This window comes from Oncorhynchus keta, unplaced genomic scaffold (genome assembly GCF_023373465.1).
Source record: "Oncorhynchus keta strain PuntledgeMale-10-30-2019 unplaced genomic scaffold, Oket_V2 Un_contig_2805_pilon_pilon, whole genome shotgun sequence".
Taxonomy (NCBI): domain Eukaryota; kingdom Metazoa; phylum Chordata; class Actinopteri; order Salmoniformes; family Salmonidae; genus Oncorhynchus; species Oncorhynchus keta.
In genome coordinates, this window is record NW_026285835.1 from 1 (window position 1) to 10,427 (window position 10,427).

General features: G+C 43.9%; 1 pseudogene; it reads left to right on the forward strand.

The window, feature by feature from the left end:
* The first annotated feature begins 119 nt into the window (after positions 1 to 119).
* Positions 120 to 2,830, forward strand: LOC118391663 (transcription elongation factor SPT4-like; annotated as a pseudogene).
* Positions 2,831 to 10,427: the final 7,597 nt, after the last annotated feature.

Genomic DNA, 10,427 nt, shown 5'->3' on the forward strand with positions numbered 1-10,427 from the left:
GGGTAAATCTATTGTAACAGTGCATTTCCACATAACATGATTGGGGCGATGAAACAAAGGATCCCCATTCATTTGAAGTTGGTCCAGTTGGTGGCGGTAATGCACCGTAAACATTGGATGCCAACTGCAGTTAAACCCCAACAAAGAAGCGTCCCTGTGTCGCACTAGTTGCCCTAGCCGCAAAGTCATACACTCTGCCTATTGCTACAATTTCTCTTTTTTTAAATGGGATTTTAACCCTAACCACACTCCTAACTGTATCCCTAACCTTGAATATAGACATTGTGTCTGTGCTATCTAAACCGAGGTTTGAAGTGATTACGGGCCTTTCGAAGCTCAAAACAAGGGTTTTGAAACTATTGATTTTGCAGGTAGATTCTTGAAATATCAACTGTTATTTGTCTCGATGGCTTTGGAGCCTTGTCCCAAGGACCTCCACCATTTGCGGGCATGCCTTCTGTGTTCTCTTGTGAAGGTAAATACAAATACTATCCTGGCAAGCTAATGTTAGCAAAGTCAAACACTTGGCAGTGGCATGCATTTGTAAACAGTAATTTACATGAGGTTTCTAGCTAACATTAATGACTATTTATCGAATGTAACTTTTTTAAAGCTTGCTGCTATCTATTCAACGTAAAGCTTGCTGAAATGTTTGTGTGTAATATAACTCTGGTCTAGGGTGTGTGGAAATGTGCATGGCTAACTATGTGTAATCATTCAATCCATCTTTCTCTTGTCCCTAAACAGACTATTGACCAGTTTGAATATGATGGCTGTGACAACTGAGTCGTACCTTCAGATGAAGGGGAATCGAGAGATGGTATATGAGTGTACAAGTTCCTCGTTTGATGGGTAAGCTCTCTACTTGTAATTGATTACTTCTCAGAGATGGACAGTTCTGGACAGTGAGTGTGTGTTAAACTGTTTTGTCTCTGTTTACAGGGTGATAGCCCAGATGAGTCCAGAGGACAGCTGGGTGGCCAAGTGGCAGAGAATCAGTACGTTTGTTGTCACGGTTTATCCTGTTGGACTATAACTTTCTTTCAAACGTCACCTTGAAGTTTCATTTCATTCTGTTGTAGTGCTATTGTGTTAGTTTTCACTTTTTCTTGTTCAGGTAACTTCAAGCCAGGTGTCTACGCTGTGACGGTGACAGGGCGGTTACCTCCAGGTATGTCACGTTCAAAGGCAGTTAATTGTATATTCTCAATACTCGACCAGGGCTCTAAAGTGCTACCATTTTGGTCGCATATGCTCCTAGATACACGACATAACCAAATGTATGTGGACAGCTACTCATCAAACATTACAAAATCATCGGCATTATGCCTCCTCCACCAAACTTTATAGTTGGCGGATGCCAGGAGGACACTACCTGCCCCATGGAGAAAGTAGAGTCCTCCTGGCAACCCAGATTTGTCTGTCGGACTGCCAGATGGTGACGCATGATTCATCACTCCAGAGAGCGCATTTCCACTGCTCGAGAGGCCAATGGCGGCGAGATTTACAACGCTCCAGCCGACGCTTGGCGTTGCGCGTGGTGATCTTAGGCTTGTGTGCGGCTGCTCGGCCACGGAAGCTCATTTCATGAAGCTCTCGACAGTTCTTGTTCTGACGTTGCTTCGCGAGGCAGTTTGGAACTAAGTAGTGAGTGTTGCAACTGGGGACAGACAAGTTTTATGCGCTTCAGCACTCGGCGGCCCCGTTCTGTGAGCTTGTGTCGCCTACCACTTTGCGGCTGAGCTGATGTTGCTTCTAGACGTTTCCACTTCACAATAACAGCACTTATAGTTGACCGGGGCAGCTCTAGCAGGGCTGACATTTTACAAACTGACTTGTTGGAAAGGTGGCATCCTATGACAGTGCTAGGTTGAAAGTCGCTGAGAGCTTCAGTAAGGCTATTCTACTGCCAACGTTTTTCAATGGAGATTGCATGGCTGTGTGCTTGATTTTATACACCTGTCACATACTTTTGTATATATAGTGTATTTTGTTGTGCGACCTGACATTTTAAGTTGGGAGCACCAGTGCAACCAGGGAAAAAAAAAATTGCCCAGATAATAATTGTGGAAATGATGGGCTTCACTGTGCAGTTGTTTCCAAGTGCCCTTGAGAAAAAAGCAAGCGCAGATTTGTTCAATCCAAAGCTTAGCTACATGTAAAGAATATTAAAGAATGCATCAGTGATTTGTAATTCTTGCAACTTTCTGAAGACGTAAAGGCATGGGAATGCGTCAGTCTTCCACTTTGTTTAGCCAATTAGCAATGCCAAAACATTTATTTCCCAAAAAACTGTCCAAATGAAATGTTAACTGCAAAGTAGGCTTACCTGGCAGAATGGTATCATATCATGGTGGTCCTTCTGTGGCTCAGTTGGTAGAGCATGGCGCTTGTAACGCCAGGGTAGTGGGTTCGATTCCCGGGACCACCCATACGTAGAATGTATGCACACATGACTGTAAGTCGCTTTGGATAAAAGCGTCAGCTAAATGGCATATATTATTATTATATTATCATGATTTTTATCAGTCAGGTGGTCTTTTGTTTAGCAAACTCTGCTATTGTGCATGCAGTATCCTACATAAACATTGACAGACAAATTAAAGGGCAACTTGTTTTTCTTCCCCCAGATCTCAAAAGGAATTCCTGATGTCAACAACAATGCTTAAATCACTTAGAACATCCAATTTAGTCGTTTTTCTATTAAAAGTGTGATTTTTAAAGAGAAAATCTGAAAAAAAATGTGGTGGAACCCAAAACCTGAAAAAACAACCAATAACTTTATTATGGCTGGTAAGGAAGGGTTTTGTGCATAAACGTTAACAAGAGTTCTGTCCGTAGTGCTGAATGCACAGTGTACTTTTCCCTCCGTGTAGTTCATTGCACCAAAGGAGAACACAGATGTTAAAAAGTAAAATAAGTAGCATATCTGGACATGATTTACAGTAGATGTCTGTCAACACAGTCATACACATGATGTATAATCCTGTAATATGATTCTGGCCCACAAAGGCAAAAATATATTCTAATGTGGCCCTCCATTGAAAATAATTGCCCAGACCTGCCCCTAGACCCACTTCAATTTGCTTACCACCCCAATAGATCCACAGACGATGCAATTGCCATCACACTGCACACTGCCTTACCCCATCTAGACAAGAGGAATACATATGGAAGAATGCTGTTCATTGACTATAGCTCAGAATTTTACACCATAGTAGCCTCCAAGCTCACCATTAAGCTCGAGGCCCTGGGACTGAACCCCGCCCTGTGCAGCTGGGTCCTGGACTTCCTGACGGGCCTCCCGCAAGTGGTGAAGGTAGGAAACAACACCTCCACTTCACTGATCCTCAACACTGGGGCCCCACAAGGGTGCGTGCTCATCCCCCTCCTGTACTCCGTGTTCACCCATGCATGGCCAAGCACGCCTCCAACTCAATCATCAAGTTTGCAGATGACACAACAGTAGTAGGCTTGATTACCAACAATGATGAAACAGCCTACAGGGAGGAGGTGAGGGCCCTGGGAATGTGGTGCCAGGAAAATAACCTCTCACTCAACGTCAACAAAACAAAGGAGATGATCGTGGACTTCAGGAAACAGCAGAGGGAGCACCCCCTTATCCACATTGACGGGACTGCAGTGGAGAAGGTGGAAAGCTTAAAGTTCCTCGGCGTACACGTCACTGACAAACAAATGGTCCACTCACAGAGACAGTGTGGTGAAGAAGGTGCAACAGTGCCTGTTCAACCTCAGGAGGCTGAAGAAATCAGGAGGCTAAAATCCTCAAAACTTTTACAGATGCACAATCGAGAGCATCCTGTCAGACTGTATCACCTGGTACGGCAACTGCACAGCCCACAACCGCAAGGCTCTCCAGAGGGTTGTCCGGTCTGCACAACGCATCACCGGGGGCAAACTACCTGCCCTCTAGGACATCGACAGCACCTGATGTCACAGGAAGGCCAAAAAGATCATCAGGACAACAACCACCCGAGCCACTGCCTGTTCAACCCGTTATCATCCAGAAGGCGAGATCAGTACAGGTACATCATAGCTGGGACTGAGAGACTGAAAAACAGCTTCTCTCAAGGCCATCAGACTGTTGAATAGCCATCACTAGCACATAGAAGCTGCTGCCTATATACATACTCTTGAAATCACTTGTCACTTTAATAAATGTAATACTAGTCACTTTAATGTTTACATATTTTGTATTACCCATCTCATATGTATATACTGTATCCTATACTATTCTACTGTACCTTGTTTTAATGCCGCTCTTACATTGCTTGTCCATATTTTTATATTCGAATTCCATTCCATAGATGTGTGTATTGGGTATATGTTGTGTAATTGTTAGATATTACTGCACTGTCTGAGCTGAAACCACAAGCATTTCGCTACACCTGCAATAACATCTGCTAAACACATCTATGTGACCAATAAAATTTGATATGCACTATTTTTTTTCACCTTTATTTAACCAGGTAGGCTAGTTGAGAACAAGTTCTCATTTGCAACTGCAACCTGGCCAAGATAAAGCATAGCAGTGTGAACAGACAACACAGAGTTACACATGGAGTAAACAATTAACAAGTCAATAACACAGTAGGAAAAGAAAAAAAGGGGGGAGTCTATATATACACACACACACACATGTACACATGGGTTATGTATTGTAGATATATGGTAGTGGTGGAGTAGGGGCCTGAGGGCACACTGTGTTGTGAAATCTGTGAATGTATTGTTTTTTAAATTTGACAAATGCCTTAATTTTGCTGGACCCCAGGAAGAGTAGCTGCTGCCTTGACAGCAGCTAATGGGGATCCATAATAAATACATTCATAGTACTGCAGTAGATATACCAAGAGCCTTATGAAACCATTTTGAAGACAGAATAACAATACAAAATTAACAAGGGCTAGTTTATGCTGGCTACGGTGTTTGAGTGTAATCATGTTGGCCATATTGGATTCAGAATAAAATTGATTCACACCAACTGTCCTCATAGGCATGAGTGTTGTACACATCAATGTTTCTTATTTTACAAAATTCCGTTTTTATGGCAGCCATATTTGATTTGACGCAATACTGGATTTGAGACAAAAATATAAAGATCTGTGATTGCCCCTTTGATTTAATTGCAAGACTAAGCAGAGCTGCCAACTCTTACGCATTGGCCATGAGACACGTATTTGACCCTCTTCTCACACTCACGTATTGAAAAAGGACTACATTTATTTGGCTAATTATTTGGCTAATTAGTCCATTGTATAGTCAGCGTGTTAACTTTTCAACTGTGCTCCAAATCGTTTTGAAATCGTAGCATCTGCGCCTGCAATTGTCCTGTCTTGCCACAACACTGAACTACATTGAAGCATATGATTGGTCTAGTTATGTAAGGGATCAAGGGGATTGGGTGCATATGTTTTAAAGAAACGCCCCTCAAGATTGCAGCGATGAATGGAGAGAGAGAACCTTCTCCACTGAGTGTATACAATTGTAAAGAGTAGCACAGTATCGCTGTTTTATGAACAATGTTGTCAAGAAAATTAGGTGTGGTAAACCGTGGGGTGTTGGGTTGAGCGTGCAGAGATTGACAGTGAGGTTTTAATCCGCAAAAACAACTTTAAGACAGAAAACAAACAATAAAGAAAATCACTTAGGTTTGGCTTGGTCCTTCTCTACTGTGGCTTGGTGTCGGTCTCTCCCCGTTCTCAATTCAATTCAAGGGCTTTATTGGCATGGGAAACATGTGTTAACATTGCCAAAGCAAGTGAGGTAGACCAAATCAAATCAAATTTATTTATATAGCCCTTCGTACATCAGCTGATATCTCAAAGTGCTGTACAGAAACCCAGCCTAAAACCCCAAACAGCAAACAATGCAGGTGTAAAAGCACGGTGGCTAGGAAAAACTCCCTAGAAAGGCCAAAACCTAGGAAGAAACCTAGAGAGGAACCGGGCTATGTGGGGTGGCCAGTCCTCTTCTGGCTGTGCCGGGTAGAGATTATAACAGAACATGACCAAGATGTTCAAATGTTCATAAATGACCAGCATGGTCGAATAATAATAAGGCAGAACAGTTGAAACTGGAGCAGCAGCACAGTCAGGTGGACTGGGGACAGCAAGGAGCCTTCATGTCAGGTAGTCCTGGGGCACGGTCCTAGGGCTCAGAACAGTTGAAACTGGAGCAGCAGCACAGTCAGGTGGACTGGGGACAGCAAGGAGCCTTCATGTCAGGTAGTCCTGGGACATGGTCCTAGGGCTCAGGTCCTCCGAGAGAGAGAAAGAAAGAGAGAAGGAGAGAATTAGAGAACGCACACTTAGATTCACACAGGACACCGAATAGGACAGGAGAAGTACTCCAGATATAACAAACTGACCCTAGCCCCCCGACACATAAACTACTGCAGCATAAATACTGGAGGCTGAGACAGGAGGGGTCAGGAGACAATGTGGCCCCATCCGAGGACACCCCCGGACAGGGCCAAACAGGAAGGATATAACCCCACCCACTTTGCCAAAGCACATCCCCCACACCACTAGAGGGATATCTTCAACCACCAACTTACCATCCTGAGACAAGGCCGAGTATAGCCCACAAAGATCTCCGCCACGGTACAACCCAGGGGAGGGGGGCAACCCAGACAGGCCGACCACAACAGTGAATCAACCCACCCAGGTGACGCACCCCCAGGGACGGCACGAGAGAGCCCCAGCAAGCCAGTGACTCAGCCCTCGTAACAGGGTTAGAGGCAGAGAATCCCAGTGGAAAGGGGAACCGGCCAGGCAGAGACAGCAAGGGCGGTTCGTTGCTCCCAGAGCCTTTCCGTTCACCTTCCCACTCCTGGGCCAGACTACACTCAATCATATGACCCACTGAAGAGATGAGTCTTCAGTAAAGACTTAAAGGTTGAGACCGAGTTTGCGTCTCTGACATGGGTAGGCAGACCGTTCCATAAAAATGGAGCTCTATAGGAGAAAGCCCTGCCTCCAGCTGTTTGCTTAGAAATTCTAGGGACAATTAGGAGGCCTGCGTCTTGTGACCGTAGCGTACGTGTAGGTATGTACGGCAGGACCAAATCAGAGAGGTAGGTAGGAGCAAGCCCATGTAATGCTTTGTAGGTTAGCAGTAAAACCTTGAAATCAGCCCTTGCTTTGACAGGAAGCCAGTGTAGAGAGGCTAGCACTGGAGTAATATGATCAAATTTTTTTTTTGGTTCTAGTCAGGATTCTAGCAGCCGTATTTAGCACTAACTGAAGTTTATTTAGTGCTTTATCCGGGTAGCCGGAAAATAGAGCATTGCAGTAGTCTAACCTAGAAGTGACAAAAGCATGGATTAATTTTTCTGCATCATTTTTGGACAGAAAGTTTCTGATTTTTGCAATGTTACGTAGATGGAAAAAGCTGTCCTCGAAATGGTCTTGATATGTTCTTCAAAAGAGAGATCAGGGTCCAGAGTAACGCCGAGGTCCTTCACAGTTTTATTTGAGACGACTGTACAACCATTAAGATTAATTGTCAGATTCAACAGAAGATCTCTTTGTTTCTTGGGACCTAGAACAAGCATCTCTGTTTTGTCGAGTTTAATAGTAGAAAGTTTGCAGCCATCCACTTCCTTATGTCTGAAACACATGCTTCTAGCGAGGGCAATTTTGGGGCTTCACCATGTTTCATTGAAATGTACAGCTGTGTGTCATCCGCATAGCAGTGAAAGTTTACATTATGTTTTCGAATAACATCCCCAAGAGGTAAAATATATAGTGAAAACAATAGTGGTCCTAAAACAGAACCTTGAGGAACACCGAAATGTACAGTTGATTTGTCAGAGGACAAACCATTCACAGAGACAAACTGATATCTTTCCGACAGATAAGATCTAAACCAGGCCAGAACTTGTCCGTGTAGACCAATTTGGGTTTCCAATCTCTCCAAAAGAATGTGGTGATCGATGGTATCAAAAGCAGCACTAAGGTCTAGGAGCACGAGGACAGATGCAGAGCCTCGGTCCGATGCCATTAAAATGTCATTTACCACCTTCACAAGTGCCGTCTCAGTGCTATGATGGGGTCTAAAACCAGACTGAAGCATTTCGTATACATTGTTTGTCTTCAGGAAGGCAGTGAGTTGCTGCGCAACAGCCTTCTCTAAAATCTTTGAGAGGAATGGAAGATTCGATATAGGCCGATAGTTTTTATATTTTCTGGGTCAAGGTTTGGCTTTTTCAAGAGAGGCTTTATTACTGCCACTTTTAGTGAGTTTGGTACACATCCAGTGGATAGAGAGCCGTTTATTATGTTCAACATAGGAGGGCCAAGCACAGGAAGCAGCTCTTTCAGTAGTTTAGTTGGAATAGGGTCCAGTATACAGCTTGAAGGTTTAGAGGCCATGATTATTTTCATCATTGTGTCAAGAGATATAGTACTAAAACACTTGAGAGTCTCTCTTGATCCTAGGTCCTGGCAGAGTTGTGCAGACTCAGGACAACTGAGGTTTGGAGGAATACGCAGGTTTAAAGAGGAGTCGGTAATTTGCTTTCTAATAATCATAATCTTTTCCTCAAAGAAGTTCATGAATTTATCACTGCTAAAGTGAAAGTCATCCTCTCTTGGGGAATGCTGCTTTTTAGTTAGCTTTGCCACAGTATCAAAAAGGAATTTCGGATTGTTCTTATTTTCCTCAATTAAGTTAGAAAAATAGGACGATCGAGCAGCAGTAAGGGCTCTTCGGTACTGCACGGTACCGTCCTTCCAAGCTAGTCGGAAGACTTCCAGTTTGGTGTGGCGCCATTTCCGTTCCAATTTTCTGGAAGCTTGCTTCAGAGCTCGGGTATTTTCTGTGTACCAGGGAGCTAGTTTCTTATGAGACATTTTTTTAGTTTTTAGGGGTGCAACTGCATCTAGGGTATTGCGCAAGGTTAAATTGAGATCCTCAGTTAGGTGGTTAACGGATTTTTGTCCTCTGGCATCCTTGGGTAGGCAGAGGGAGTCTGGAAGGGCATCAAGGAATCTTTGTGTTGTCTGTGAATTTATAGCACGACTTTTGATGTTCCTTGGTTGGGGTCTGAGCAGATTATTTGTTGCAATTGCAAACGTAATAAAATGGTGGTCCGATAGTCCAGGATTATGAGGAAAAACATTAAGATCCACAACATTTATTCCATGGGACAAAACTAGGTCCAGCGTATGACTGTGACAGTGAGTGGGTCCAGAGACATGTTGGACAAAACCCACTGAGTCGATGATGGCTCCAAAAGCCTTTTGGAGTGGGTCTGTGGACTTTTCCATGTGAATATTAAAGTCACCAAAGATTAGAATATTATCTGCAATGACTACAAGGTCTGATAGGAATTCAGGGAACTCAGTGAGAAACGCTGTATATGGCCCAGGAGGCCTGTAAACAGTAGCTATAAAAAGTGATTGAGTAGGCTGCATAGATTTCATGACTAGAAGCTCAAAGGCGAAAACGTCATTTTTTTTTTTTTGTAAATTGAAATTTGCTATCGTAAATGTTAGCAACACCTCCGCCTTTGCGGGATGCACGGGGATATGGTCACTAGTGTAGCCAGGAGGTGAGGCCTCATTTAACACAGTAAATTCATCAGGCTTAAGCCATGTTTCAGTCAGGCCAATCACATCAAGATTATGATCAGTGATTAGTTCATTGACTATAATTGCCTTTGAAGTAAGGGATCTAACATTAAGTAGCCCTATTTTGAGATGTGAGGTATCATGATCTCTTTCAGTAATGACAGGAATGGAGGTGGTCTTTATCCTAGTGAGATTGCTAAGGCGAACACCGCCATGTTTAGTTTTGCCCAACCTAGGTCGAGGCACAGACACGGTCTCAATGGTGATAGCTGAGCTGACTACACTGACTATGCTAGTGACAGACTCCACTATGCTGGCAGGCTGGCTAATAGCCTGCTGCCTGGCCTGCACCCTATTTCATTGTGGAGCTAGAGGAGTTAGAGCCCTGTCTATGTTGGCAGATAAGATGAGAGCACCCCTCCAGCTAGGATGGAGTCCGTCACTCCTCAGCAGGTCAGGCTTGGTCCTGTTTGTGGGTGAGTCCCAGAAAGAGGGCCAATTATCTACAAATTCTATCTTTTGGGAGGGGCAGAAAACAGTTTTCAACCAGCGATTGAGTTGTGAGACTCTGCTGTAGAGCTCATCACTCCCCTAACTGGGAGGGGCCAGAGACAATTACTCGATGCCGACACATCTTTCTAGCTGATATGCACGCAGAAGCTATGTTGCGCTTGGTGATCTCTGACTGTTTCATCCTAACATCGTTGGTGCCGACGTGGATAACAATATCTCTATACTCTCTACACTCGCCAGTTTTAGCTTTAGCCAGCACCATCTTCAGATTAGCCTTAACGTCGGTAGCCCTGCCCCGGGTAAACAGTGTATGATCGC